At 44.3% G+C, this 14,695-nt stretch overlaps 1 protein-coding gene across 1 annotated transcript in view; it reads right to left on the minus strand.

The window, feature by feature from the left end:
* PTTG1IP (PTTG1 interacting protein) overlaps positions 1-14,695 on the minus strand; it is a 262,047-nt gene that overhangs the window by 30,420 nt on the left and 216,932 nt on the right. The window lies entirely within an intron of this gene.

A 14,695-nucleotide genomic window follows, 5' to 3' on the forward strand; every position in this document is an offset into this window, starting at 1 on the left:
AAAGGGGGGTCCCAAAACGTGTTTTTAACATTGAGTTTTCCATAGGGCGGTTGGCCTCACTTTTAGCCCGAACGGCTGAATGGATTTGCACGAAACTTGGCAAAATTGTAGGGACTGGTAGCCCGATGTGCCTTTTGTAGGTCTCAATATATGTGCTTCAGTGGATTTTGAGAAATTAACGTTCAAAAAAAGATATATATCTGTAACAGCGGACCGGGAAGCGCTCCGGTTCGCGGACTTTTCGCGCAACGGAGCTTTGTGAAGCGAAGCTGATTGGTTCTCCGGCGTCTGTAAACATTCCAAACAGTCCGTAGCGGCCGCCATCTTGTCTCTCGGTAGGATCGAGAGACAAGAGGAGGCCAAAGCGAAGGGGCAAATGACCATAAGGGGGCATAGTAGATCCTCGCTGACCCCCTAGGTTTGATGTGGAGGTTTTAAAAGGGCCCCGCGGGGCAAAAAAAAAAAATTATAATAATAATCGAACGGCTGAATGGATTTGCACGAAACTTGGTAAAATATTAGGGACTGGTAGCCCGATGTGCCTTTGCTAGGTGTCAATATATGTGCTCCAGTGGATTTTGAGAAATTAACGTTCAAAAAAAGATATATATCTGTAACAGCGCTCCGCTTCGCGTAACGGAGGTTTGCGAAGCTGATTGGTCATTCTGTCACTGGGCTATAGTTGGGCTACATCTGGCTGATATTTGGGCTACATTTGTTTTTTTTGTCTCTGGCGGCCATCTTTGGGCTACATTGGGCTTCATTGGGCTTCATTGGGCTACATTGGGCTACATTTGGGCTCAAACATATATATAGGCCAATGTAGCCCAATATATATTTTTCAAAGTTAATTTTCGTAAAAACCACTGGAGCATATATCTTGAGACATAGCAAAGGCACATCGGGCTACCAGTCCCTACAATTTTGCCAAGTTTCGTGGAAATCCATTCAGCCGTTCGAGCTAAAAGTGAGTCCAACCGCCCTATGGAAATGAAGGAAATGAATGGGTAATTTGTAATTAGCAAATAGCTCATCTCAAACTAGGAATGGTAAAGAATCGCTATTTATTCCTTAAAGTTCGCTATTTAGGAAATGCAAAAAACTTTGATGATACATATGGCGGTTCATCTCGAACAAGATAAGAAGCATAGGGATAGATTTATGATGACTGGCGCATCACCAGGGATGTGTTAGTCATTCTGTGCCGCTGTTCCGTCACCTATGGTGTGCTGCATTTACAATGCGGCGCATCATGGGGCAAAAACAGCACAGATGCGTGATGTATCTGTGCCGTAAAGGTGGCGCATTGCTGGAGTTGTATCGCAAGTGTGATGAAGCTCCAGCAAGGGTCGGGGGTGCCCCTGTCGCAGGGTTTCTGTTCTCACACAGAACTGTGGACAGAGGATTGGAACCTCGGCGAATTAGGGTGCCCCAAAACTCGCGTTAGTAATCAAAAACCCCTTAGCAAGCTAGGTACAGTGTCACATTGGATATAACAAACTCTCAATGTTTAGACAATCCAGAATATGAACTTATAGTACCTCAGGATACGTGGAACTCATGAACAGTCGGTCGTTATATATTTCTTAGAAACCAGAACATGGAGTTAAGAAGAACACGTGTATTTGAAATGTTTATTTACTAATGCCGTCTTCTCAGGCGTAGTATCTTAGATAATACAAGTACACATATTATCAGTAGCAAAATTACCAGCATAGTTACTAGTACATAAAAAGCGAATGGTGACAGTATGTTAACATGCTGTAAATGAATAAGAGTTATCAACACTTATAAGCAGCCACGGGCCGTGGAGGGAGTTACGGTGGGGCAGGGAGGCGGGGAGGGGGAGGGGCAGGGTGGAGAGGGCGCCACCCTGCCCCTCCCCGCCTCCCTGCCCCACCGTAACTCCCTCCACGGCCCGCGGCTGCTTATATCTCACCCTCCCTAATACACATATTATATTATTTGCTAAGAAGGTCTGTTTGTGTTGGTTTAGGACGTGCCCATACTTTAGTGTCTTAGATTTGAAGGAATCACATCAGCATACACCAGCTCTCTCTTCATGTGAACCGCATCAACTGTTGTGTATGTGTGTTCGGCAAAGCAATATAAAACCCGCCTCATGCCCAGAATTGGCAGAAGCTGCACTTATGTTATGAGTATGAAGTCGTGCAGATCAGACCTCATAACAATTCTGTATCGTGTTGTTCTTGAAACTTCAGCACTCGCTGTACAGATATAGTTTAACAAGCAAAGCAGATAGTAGAGCAATAACATATTATTCTCATGTAAACCACGATGAACTACTAGGTTGAAAGCTAAAGCAACAACTAAGTGTCGTGTGCAGAAGTTGCAAAAAAGGAAAAATGGCGTTTAAACCGGTAATGAGCCCATGCTAACTTAACACGGTGTAAAGATATCCAGGACCTAGATGACACCTCCCCATGATCCGGAAACGAACTGAATAAGATAATAGAAGTGCCATCTCATGAGAGCAGATTGCAACTTTATATGTGGACGGTCCGCAAGGTAAAACATTAAAAACTAGGAAAATTTAATGCTAAAGAAAAATAAAACAGCCAAGTACTTTATCGAGTCTTAAGCCAATAGGCAAGCTAAATAATAAAAACTTGACAAATAAGTCAATGAATTGTCAATGAAATGCTAGTACTCAGCATATCAAACATGAAAAAGGTCTATGACATAACTGTGTATGCAAAATAAGCTGCAACAGCCTCCAATAGGAAGTCACCGTCTTCATCCGAAAAGAGTTCAGCCATCCAATTTAAAAGCGGAAAAGAACATACGTGCTCTCCCAGCACCGGATCCTCTATCACCATCAGAGGACAGCTCGGTGGGTTTTCAAGAAAGCTCTGTTCCAAGAAAGACTGTGTTGCCGCCAGTAAATTCCAGGGACCAATTAGTCCATGCATCAATGCCACAGCCATAATCCTTTCGCCAGGACAAACCAACTCGTGAGTAATGATAGGAGTCATCAGCTGATTAAAGTCGACGTCAGGAGAAACCGGTCCGCAGAGACACAAATCAATGGCCCAATCGAAATCACAGGTCAGGCAGTGAAATACAGGCTGGACACAGGTGAAGTAGGAGAATCGAAAAGATAATCCATATGCCGTGCTTAATATCGCCAACGGCATTGTGCCATAATATTCTAGCATGCGATTGCGGAACAGTGTCAGCAGCTGCAGGGCGGGAGCTTGCACAGGAGGGACATCCATATTTAAAAATGTAAAAAAGCACAAGAGCGTCCGCTGGTAATGCAAGTAAAAATGGCAATCCACGAAGCACAGTGGAAAAAATAGAATGAAAGAAAGCAGGGATGACTCCAAAGATTTTCTCAAATGAAGTCACGAGACCACTGGTAACAACTTTAAAAAAAGTGCGCCAGGGCCTTTGTGGAGGACGCGTTAAAGATAGTCCGAACCATCTTGCTGAAATGGAAAGGCGAATCACTATTGAAAAGGGTCTGCACCTCTGTACGGGTGTTCGCTATGTGAAGCACGAAAGTTTCACGGGCCGAACTCAAGGCCACCTCTCTCTGAGACAAAAGAGCGCTTATTCTTGCCATGCCGTTGAAATGTGCTCCCAAGGTTGGTATTTGTGGCCAGATTGAAAACTCCCTATGTTCATGTGTGGGAGGAAATAGAACATTTCTGCAGCAAATAACCCGTTCACCTACTGTTACGATAAAAGGAATACTTTTAATTAACCCAGAACAATCTTCATTATTGAGCATCAAATAACTACCATTTTCCAACAACTTGAACGTGGGGATGATAGCAGGAACTGGCGTGCCTTGCAACACGCAAGCCATATTTGGTCGGTGTTTGTTGCATGAACCGTGTAACTGTATGTGCCTACACATTAGTGAATGATCTGGCGTCTCAGTGCATTCCTCTCCATTCAGATAAACTTCTTGATCATCTTTGAAACATCTGTATGTGTATGGAAGCGACCAGACCTCGAAGAAAAGCACTACCTAAAGGTTCATAACGACCTATTGGTATATATTTCATACAATTTGAAAACTTATATAAAGCAAAAGGCAGCGTTATTAAACCGTGGATAAGGCACGTTGCCAAAAAACCCGCAATCCTCTGCTGATGATGTCACTGAGCATGTCATGAATGATGTAATATGTGACATCATCAGCAGTGGATTACGGGTAATAGTATCTCTAGTTTACTCCCCTATAGCTGTCTTTCTTTTAACATAAGTGTCTGTTTCCTTCCCTTATACTTATTGTTTTTGGTTCGCTTCCGGTTCGCGTACCGGCGAGCGAACTGGGAAGCGTACTACGAGAAATAGAGGTTGGCACAGTTCCAAATATTGTACCAATTTTTTAATAACGGGGAGGTAGTTCTGAAAAGAACTTTTTTTTAATTGTTTTTGTTGTTTTATATTTTTTTTATTATTTTTCTGAACATTTTTTTACTTTTTTTGAATTTTTCTGAACAGTTTTATATTTTTTTGGGTTTTTCTTGCAGGGGGCAATGAAAACGATTCATTGTAAAGGGCTCAACAGGAGCAACAAAACAAAAAAAAAGTATTTATTATTTGGGGCGTTTCGTACAAACTTGCATATGATAGTCAATAGCTCTGTTGATCAGAGTGATGCTTCTTTCTCCGTAGCAAATGAATCCATTGCAATGTACGCAGACGTGTTTTACTTCATGAAATCTCGTTTGAATATTTGGCACCATCTCCCTGCCCTCTGGTCCCGTTACTTCCGGTACAACAGATCTTCTGGCCATAATAGGGAGATTATCTAGGTCGTTACGAAACTGTGCAGCACTGTAGTTGTTAGGATGCCACCTAGTCATATGGCGATGCATTGTGTAGTTTCCGAAACTGTATTTTTTGTCGGTCCCTCTGGACAGTCTATCTTGACATATAAGGCAAGTTACGTATCTTGCATTTACTTTTTTCTGACCTTTGGGAATTTAAAAAAATTGCCAAATGAAGTTTTCTTTCCGGTGAGACGTCCTGGGCTCCTCAGGCAAAAAGTGCCTATCTTCGTGCTCGTCGTCCTGTTCTTCTTCTTCCTCTTCTTGCTGAATTATAACTTGAGCAGGTGGTCCACTCTTCCTTGGATGTGGTGGAGGTGGTGGGGAAGCACCAGCTGAAGCTACTAAAGAAGCCATTGCTCACTGGTAACAAAGGGTCTTTCTCTCACAAAGATGAAAGTCAGAGTGAGGAAAGAAGGAGGGGTTTTCATCATTTGGGAAAAACAATAGTTCTCAACCAATGAAAAGTGTTCATTTTAGATTATATGACCTAGTCTTACATCATTAGGAAACCAAAAGCGAAATGAACCAATGAAAAGTGTTATTACCAAGTCACATGACCTGCTGTGTTTACGTTAAGCGCTTTGCAGGGCCTCCAGGTTTGCTTCCAGAAACCTGTGCTTTGCGACTCGGTAAGCGTACCAGTTCGCTAACGTAGCACGTCATATGACGTATCACGCGACAACGCGAAACGTCATGCGGACGGGAGGCGTCACGATGTTGTTTTCTAACGCGGCAGTTGCGGTAAAGAAACGTTTACCGGCTCGCGGTCTATTTCGCGGCATCAAGGTCAGCTAACGGGAAGCTTCCCGATTCGCGAAGCGGGAACGAAGAAAAAAAAATATTTAAAAAAAAAATTATTAATAAACATATAAAATATATTTTGGGATTTAAAGAAGAATACATTTTACAGCTACAGATATTAGCTGTTAAAAAACCAATGAAATTCACTGAAAAAACCATAGGTTATAGACCATATATAGTTAGGAATTAGCATTTACAAAACCTTGAAAATTCACTGAAAAAACCATAGGTTATAGACCATATATAGTTAGGAATTAGCATTTAGAAAACCTTATTTTACTCACACAAAACCATTGAAATTCCATATATAGTTAGTTGCACTAACTATATATCGCGCACCCGCAATCCACTGCTGATGATGTCACATATTACATCATTCATGACATGGTCAGTGACATCACTGATGACATCACTGATGACATCTCAAATGACATCACTGATGACATCTCAAATGACATCACTGATGACATCACTGATGACATCATGACACACCAATACCAGTTACTACATACGCACTCACTGATTCCTACGTCTACACACACATTCACTCATTCACCCATACAATCACTCATACATACAGTCACTCATTATTACAACACTATCATATGCACTCATACACCTATGCAGACAGTCACACACTGCCACTCATCCATGGAGTTACTCACACACCAAGTCAGTCCTGTAAAGAATCAATCACACTTCCATTTCTTCATCTATACAGTTAAACACAGAACACCATACTTCAGTGACATCACTGATGACATCACTAATGACATCTGAAATGACATCACTGATGACATCTCAAATGACATCACTGATGACATCATGACACACCAATACCAGTTACTACATACGCACTCACGGATTCGTACGTCTACACACACATTCACTCATTCACCCATACAATTACTCATACATACAGTCAGTTATTATTAGAACACTGTCATATGCACTCATACACCTAGTCAGTCCTGTGAAGAATCAATCACACTTCGATTTCCTCATCTATAGTTAAACACAGAACACCATACTTTTCACACATATACTAACACATACTTACTCTCTTATACAATCACTGATACAAGTACACATTGATATGCACAGCGTCACACACCTCCCAGCCAGCCACACACACACTCAGTCTTCCATCCATCCAGTCATTCTTCAATATGTAAAACGTATTTAAACTTTACAAAAACACACAGACACTAGATGATGTCATCAGTGATGTCATCAGTGATGTCACTGACCATGTCATGAATGATGTAATATGTGACATCATCAGCAGTGGATTGCGGGTGCGCGATATATAGTTAGTGCAACTAACTATATATGGAATTTCAATGGTTTTGTGTGAGTAAAATAAGGTTTTCTAAATGCTAATTCCTAACTATATATGGTCTATAACCTATGGTTTTTTCAGTGAATTTTCAAGGTTTTGTAAATGCTAATTCCTAACTATATATGGTCTATAACCTATGGTTTTTTCAGTGAATATATATATATATATATATATATATATATATATATATATATATATATATATATATATATATATATATATATATATATATATATGGGGCACATATAATATAGTGTTTCCGGGGTCCCGCGCATGGGCGGGAATATTCTAATGCTTATGACTTTGATGAGGATCCCCTGGAAGAGAAAGATAAAGCTACTTGGAAGGGGAAAATAGTTCGCTACAAAAAATAAAAAGCTGAATGCTATGCAGAAGTTATTCTGAAGGCACCTAATAGTACCTAGAGTATTTTTAAAATTGTGAATGACATTGCCAGCCCGGATTGCACAAAAAGCAGGATTCCTCCCACACAGGATTTATGTGACAGCTTTGCTACCTTTTTTGAGGATAAGATAAGTAAAATCATTGAAGAGCTGAAGGGGGACGACCTGTTCATATCCGGTGGGATGGACGGCAGGCCATCACTAAATAAGCAAGGGGTCGGGTCGGAGGGGCTAAGCCAGTAGGACTCAAACTCTTCCCGATACTCCGACAGCTGTGTAGTCAATCCTTGAGCAGTGGGCTGGTGCCACCATGTTCGAAACATGCAATAATAACACCACTTTTGAAATAATCCACACTTGATCCAACTTGCCCTAAGAGCTATAGGCCCATCTCTCTCCTTCCTTATCCAGTGAAGATTATAGAGCTTCTGGTAAGTAGGGCACTCTCCCAATTTCTGGAGGTTAACAACAAGCTGGAGGATGTGCAATTTGGTTTCCGCCCAGGACATGAGACGGGATCTGCTTTGGTCACCGTTTTGGATGATCTTCGAATGCGTGCAGACAGGGGTCAATCAGCTATACTGATTTTATTGGACCTGTCTATTATATTCGACACGGTCAACCATGCAGTCCTTCTAGCAAGACTGGAAGGATCGGGGGTAGTGGACGTAGCTCTGAAATGATTTCAATCATATTTGGCTAAAAGACAACAGGCTGTGGCTATCCCCCCTTATCAATCGGATTTGGTTGATATTAGGCATGGGGTACCCCAGGGGTCAGCGATCAGCCCAATATTATTCAATGCCTATATGAGTCCTTTGTTCGCTGTCACATAATGTCAGCCTTGTGAATTATGCGGATGACACACAGCTTATTTCATCACTGGAGGGGGATCATGCGGTCTCACTAGAAAATGTTCACGCCTTCATGCAAGATATGGTACATTGGCTGAGAAATAATTCTTTGCAATTCAACAGCAACAACACGTTGATTTTATGTTGTGCCGCAGGCAAAGTGCCTCTCTAACTTCAAACGGGCTTTTGGCCCATCCCCTTGGATACACCTTGGTTACCTGTTAAAAGGTATGTAACGTAGGAATTAGCTTCAACGACAAGCTGAACCTAGAAACTCAAGTCAACAAGATAGTGGGGAGCAGCTTCTCTCTTATTAGAGTACTTTGGAAGATTCTACCGATGTTACCAATCCAGGCATGAGCACAAGTAGTAAGGAGTATAATTCTGAGTCGGCTGGACTATTGCAATGCTTTACTGCTGGAGTCTCCAAGGTATTTGTTCGGGAGACTCCAGAGAATCCAGACTGCGGCGGCAAAGCTTGCTTTAATGAGACCACGACGGTCAAAAACATCTCAGGCGCTGACGGAGCTCCACTTGGCTCCCGGTATAACTGAGGATACAATTTAAATCACTCTGTATTGTTTTAAGTCGCTGCACAGGATTGGGCCTAAAACTTTACATAACAGATTTGTATGGTATGTTCCCACCCGTAGTCTTCGCTCCTCCTCGGCCAACCTGGTAAAAGTACCCAGGATTAAAAGAGCAAAATCAGGGGGGGGGAAGAGCCTTCAACTTTGCAGCAGCGCAGCTTTGGAATGGTCTTCCTACTGATCGGAGGCAGACGCAGGACCTGCTGATGTTCAGAAAGAAAATAAAAACCTGTCTATTTCCCAGAACATAGACTGCTTGCACGTAGCATGGCCTCTCATCAGCACGATGGTGGCAGTGCACATGTATCTTAGCACCAGGATGCCGTTAGGTTTACAGTGCTTACAAGTTTGGATAACAATAACAAGACTCTGAACACGCCTAATCCGGATGGGGATGAGAGAGGGTTCCCCCTGGACTAAAAGACTTGTGTGAGCAGTCCTGATACGGAAGTGGTGCAGCTAGATTGAATGTTTGAAAGAGAGGAGCGATTTGTTCAGTTTATGGTTTAATTAGAGTACACATAGTTTGAAACACGGGGCGAGACTCCAGAGCTCAGGCCCTCTCTGCGATGTAGTTGTCCTGTTGACATATGGGGATATGAGCGCCCGGGGCAGGAGGGAGAATGAAGGGGCAACAGGAGATGGGTTATTGGGGTTCAGTTGTTTTTGGAGGGAAATGTAGTTACGTTTAAGAAGTGAAATAGACACAAACAAGGAGACAGACAGGAAACGCATCAGGGAGTGCATTCAGATATTGTCACGAAGGCAGGGGTTGAGACACCGGAAGGACATGGGTACTCCATAATGACCTGGAATGTCAACAGGCTTGGGAACAAGGTCAAGTGGGGGCTGGTGGCCACTTAAGCCAGATGCGGTCTTGTTCCAAGAGACACACCTACTGGGCTCCCAGTGTAGATTCTTAAACAGAGGGGCATACACCAAGCTGGATTTCCAACGGGTTCTTGGGGTGTAGCAGTACTAGTCAGGAAAACACCCCCATTTCAGATCCAGAAGTCCTGGATAGACCCCCAATGGGACTAATGATGCAGTATGGGGTATGTGGGGAAGGGGCGAGGTCACCCTTATCAGTGTGTATGCCCCCATGACTACTACCAACCCTAGATAAGATGGCCGAGATCCTGTCAGAAGTGGACTCCTCCCTTCACATAGTAGGGTGGGACTTTAGTGATGAGACACACACAACTGACACGCTTGGAGAACAGTCTGGGTCTCCCGGACCTATGGCGTCAATGCCACCCAGGTGACTAAAGATACTCATTCTCCTCTGGCACCCACAGGACGTTCTCCAGATTAGCATACATCTTTTCCCCGGCAGTAGAGGTGGGAGAGATAGCCAGGGCTGACTATATGGAAAGAGGCTTGTCCGACCACCCACAGCTCTGGCTCACCCTGAAGGGAACAACCTCATCGCCTGGGTTCCGGCTCTAGGCTGAATGCCTGAGAACTACGGGAGCTTAGGAAAGTCACTTGGCTACACTTTGCACATAACAAGGAGTCAGTGGAGTCTGCAGTCACACTCTGAGAGGCCTTCAAAACAGTACTCTGAGACCAAGCACAGAATGTCATAGCACAAAAAAAGAAGGAACTCCGCAAAATAGTGTCCATGGACAGACACCTAGCGAAGTTGGAAGAGACCCTTGGGGCAGGATCAGACCCCTTTCCCCTCTGTGGGATTACGATTTTCCGAACAGAATACCAAATGTTGGCACAGAATGAAGCACAAAACCAGTTTCAGGAAATGGGCAATAAGGCCGCTAAACCACAAAGGAAATGCGCAGGTTTCACAGCATACAGGGTAGCAATCTAATCATATATGACACAGCCCAGGAGATAGCTGATGAGTTTACATGGTACTACAAGGACTTCTATAGGGCACGACCGCATGCAGAGGCTCCTCATATAGGAGAATATTTAGCCGCAGTTCATGTACAAACTCCTACGGCGGAGGATTCCTCGATCCTAGAGGAAGAAATTACACTTTCGGAGATACTGGCGGCAATCGCCAAACTAAAGGCAGGCAAAGTGCCCGGCCCCAATAATACCAGTAGAGTTCTATAAAAGAAATGCTGGTATCCTTGGACCCAACCTACTCAAACTGGATCTCAAAGACAAAAAAAAAGAGAACTTTGCCACCAGAACTTTGCTGGCCCACAATATTGGTAATGCATAAGCCCCGAAAGCCAGAGCCGAATTGCAGTTCAAACCGCCCGATCTTGCTCCTTAACACAGAGACCAAGATACTGGCAACTGTCTAAGCCACAAGGCTGATTGCAGTCATATCCCCCATAATACAAAAGGACCAATATGTTTGTTTGCCAAAGAGATCAACCAGATTCAATCTCCGAATGCTCCATAATTTGGCTGTAGATGATCCAGCAGAGAGGAGACACACACATATTCTTCTCCCTATATGCCAAAAAGGCTTATGGCACGGTACACTGGCCCTTCTTGACGCAGGACCTGAAGAGATTTGATTTTGGACACAAGTTTCAGGCCTGGATAGCACTGCTGTATAGGAATCCAGTAGTCGCGGTCAAACTAAATGAGATATTTTCAGCGGAGTTCCCTATTGAGAGGGGGACGGGCAAGGGCTACCATCAGACCGGGACACAGAGATCCCAGGGAAGCTACAAATAGATAGGGGTGGGGGGGTTAAAATACCTAGGAATATATGCGACGTCAGACAGGAAGCGCAGCTTACATCGGAATCTATGGCGAATACGGACAGACTTCCATGTGGATGTAGTCCAGTGGAGGGTATTAACTAACACTGCTAGGGAGGGTGGCTATGTTTAAAGTGAAAACCCTGTCAAAACTACTATATGTGCTCCAGAACAAATATAATAGGATCCCACTCTCCCGGGCATAAGGGCATACTCCTGGGCGGCACACTTATTAGTAATCAATCACTGGGGCCATGCACCCTGACACCATCCCACGTACGTACTGGAAAGAAGTCAATTCCATTTTAGGCCCAACATGCACTACCTATATGGGGTTAAGGGAATAGGGAAACTGCTACTGGCAACTCCGATGAAAATAGAGGCCTGGACAAAGGCAGGGAAATAAATGGGTTGGGAAACTAGGATAACCTGTAAAATCCCTGTTATGGCTCGGGTCGAGACTGACCGAAATTGGAAAATTAAGAGGCTTTAGAGAGGAGGACCTTATTGGGATCTCCAAACTGGGTGATCACTTGGAAGATGGGGACCTGGTTCATTTTAGCTCCCTTCAATGAGACTACTAGCTTAATAACACACACAATATTTTAAATATGCACAACTCAGACATGCCTGGACGGCGGAAGTGCTAGACATGACCGACATCCCTGAATATGCACCTACAGTGGGTAGACTACAACAAGGAAATGTAGAGGCGAAGGTGATCTCCTGGACATATAAAACAATGAATAATAACATGCCAGATTCCTTTAAGAAACGAAGAAAAAGATGGTGCAGCGAGGTGGGTAAACTGTATGACAGTGACTCAGAGGCAGCCCTGATGCACCTGAGGGAGAGGGCTATTAAATCGAGGCTAAGACTCATCCAATGTAAAATCCAACATAGGGTCTACTATGACCATGCTTGCTTACATAAATCTAGAATAGTAGAATACCCCCCACTGCCGGAGGTGTACGGAAGACATGGGTACATTCCTGCACACACTTTAGGATTGTCCTAACATACAATCATACTGGAGTGAAGTATTGGGGGAGTTAGGTAAAATCCTGCAGAAGTCACTTCCGGTTGACTCGAGATATGTCCTCCAGGGCATACTCTCAGACGTAGACATCCCAGAAGCGAAGCTCCTCTGCAAGAAACCTGCGAATGGTGGTGGGAAAAATTAACGTAGCCAAACATCGGGGAGCACTGGAGTTTCCAACCATACAATCAATCAATCACGTATTTGTTAAGCGCGCAAGAGTCTCTAGGCGCTGGGGGAGGGGTGCAGGTTCCAGTCCATCAAGGAGGGGTCTGTCAAAGAACCAAGTTTTGAGGTTTCCCGTGAAGATGGGGAATGATGTTGTCTGTCTGAGGTAGAGAGGTAGGGAGTTCCAGGCTCTGGCCATGAGGAAGGAGAAGAAGTGGCCTCTCGATCTGGTCTTTCTCGTGCGGGGGACCACGGCGTAGGAGAGCTGGGCTGATTGATGGGTCCTTTGGGGTGCATGGAATTTGAGTCAGCTGTTCAGGTATGCTGGTCCGGTGTTGTGGGGGGTTTTGTGTGCGTGGGTGAGAATCTTGAAGGTGATTCTAGCCTCGATGAGGAGCCCGTGGAGTGTGCGCAGGTGCTGGGAGATATGTCAGTGTCTTGGCAGGGAGAGGACCAGTATTGGGGCCGTGTTCTGGACGTTTTGTAGCTTGCGGGTGAGGTGTTTGTTTATTCCGGCGTAGAGTGCGCTGCCGTAGTTGAATCTGCTGGTGACGAGGGCGTGAGGGACGTTCTTTCTGTGCTCGAGAGGGATACATTTGAAGGTCTTACGTAGGAGGCAGAGGACGTGGAAGCAGGAGTATGCGACAGAGTTGATCTGGTGGTCCATTTTGAGCTCAAAGTCCAGGATGATTCCAAGGTTGCGTGCGTGGTCAGTAGGGGTGGGTGGGCTTCCGAGGGAAGGGGGGGTCACCAGGTGTCGTTCCAGGCATCGGGGTTTGGGCCCATCAGGAGTACTTCTGTTTTGTCGGTGTGGAGTTGTAGGCAGCTGCTTTTCATCCATTTGGCGACAGCTTCCATGCCCTCTTCAAAGTTGTGTTTGGCCGTGTTGGGTTTGTTGGATAGGGAGAGGATGAGTTGGGTGTGGTCTGCTTATGACACAATGTTGAGTCCTTGGGTTCGGACGATGGGGGCGAGCGGAGCCATGTAGATGTTGAAGAGCGTGGGGTTGAGGGAGGACCTCTGGGGGACTACGCAGGTGATTGGTGTAGGGGCCGAGAAAGAAAGGAGGGAGTCTGACCCGCTGTGTTCTGCCAGAGAGGAAGGAGTGGATCCAGTAGAGGGCCTTGTTCCGGATCCCTGCGTCGTGGAGTCTGCGTGTTAGGGTGCGTGGGAGACTGTCAAAGGCCGCTGAGTGGTTGAGGAGGATGAGGTCTACTGTTTCTCCTCTGTCCAGTAGGGAGCGGATGTCGTCTAATGTGGCGAGGAGGGTGGTTTCATACAGGAATGGAAAATAGGGATGAACCTTTATATGGTGGCAGAAAATGTTACATATAAAGCAAGGGGATGCCTGAGGTACTTTTATAAGGTTAGGGGTCTGTGGATCAAGTACTATGGCATAGATGATGGTGATAGTGAGTTTGCTTACCTACCAATAGAGTCTCAATTAACTATTGTGCTAGACTGACTTTAATGATATACTCTTTGATGTTTGTTTGAATGAGATGCGTTGCCTGTTTTTATCATATGTCGCTGTAACATTGAGAAAAGGCCTGTTCACTCCATGGGAGCGCTGGTGGGCACCATTTGTTGCTTGCTAGAAAAACCAAATAAAATACTTTTTTTTTTTAAAGAAAACTTGAAATTGCCATAACAAAAATGTTCTGATGAGGATTGTTAAACAAATAGCAAATATGTTGCACTGTTAAGCAACAACCATTTTTTTAAAATGCTTACTCCAACACAAACATGTATATAGTTTATAGATGCAGACTGGAAGGTAACTGCCTTAAACTTAAAGACTGAAGCAAAAAAAGAAAAATCAAAACAAAACAAAAAAAAAAACAAGATGAGAAATGATTTAACAACCTTGCAGCCCATCTTCAGCATTTGCACTACACAAAATACTTTAATCTTTAACCCCTTGCATGCTGGTGACGAACCCCAGCCGTCACGCTCCGTGGTGCTGGTCTGCTGATGACGGCTGGGGTTCGTCACGGCCCCA

This window comes from Lissotriton helveticus, chromosome 3_1 (genome assembly GCF_964261635.1).
Source record: "Lissotriton helveticus chromosome 3_1, aLisHel1.1, whole genome shotgun sequence".
Classification (NCBI taxonomy): Eukaryota; Metazoa; Chordata; class Amphibia; order Caudata; family Salamandridae; genus Lissotriton; species Lissotriton helveticus.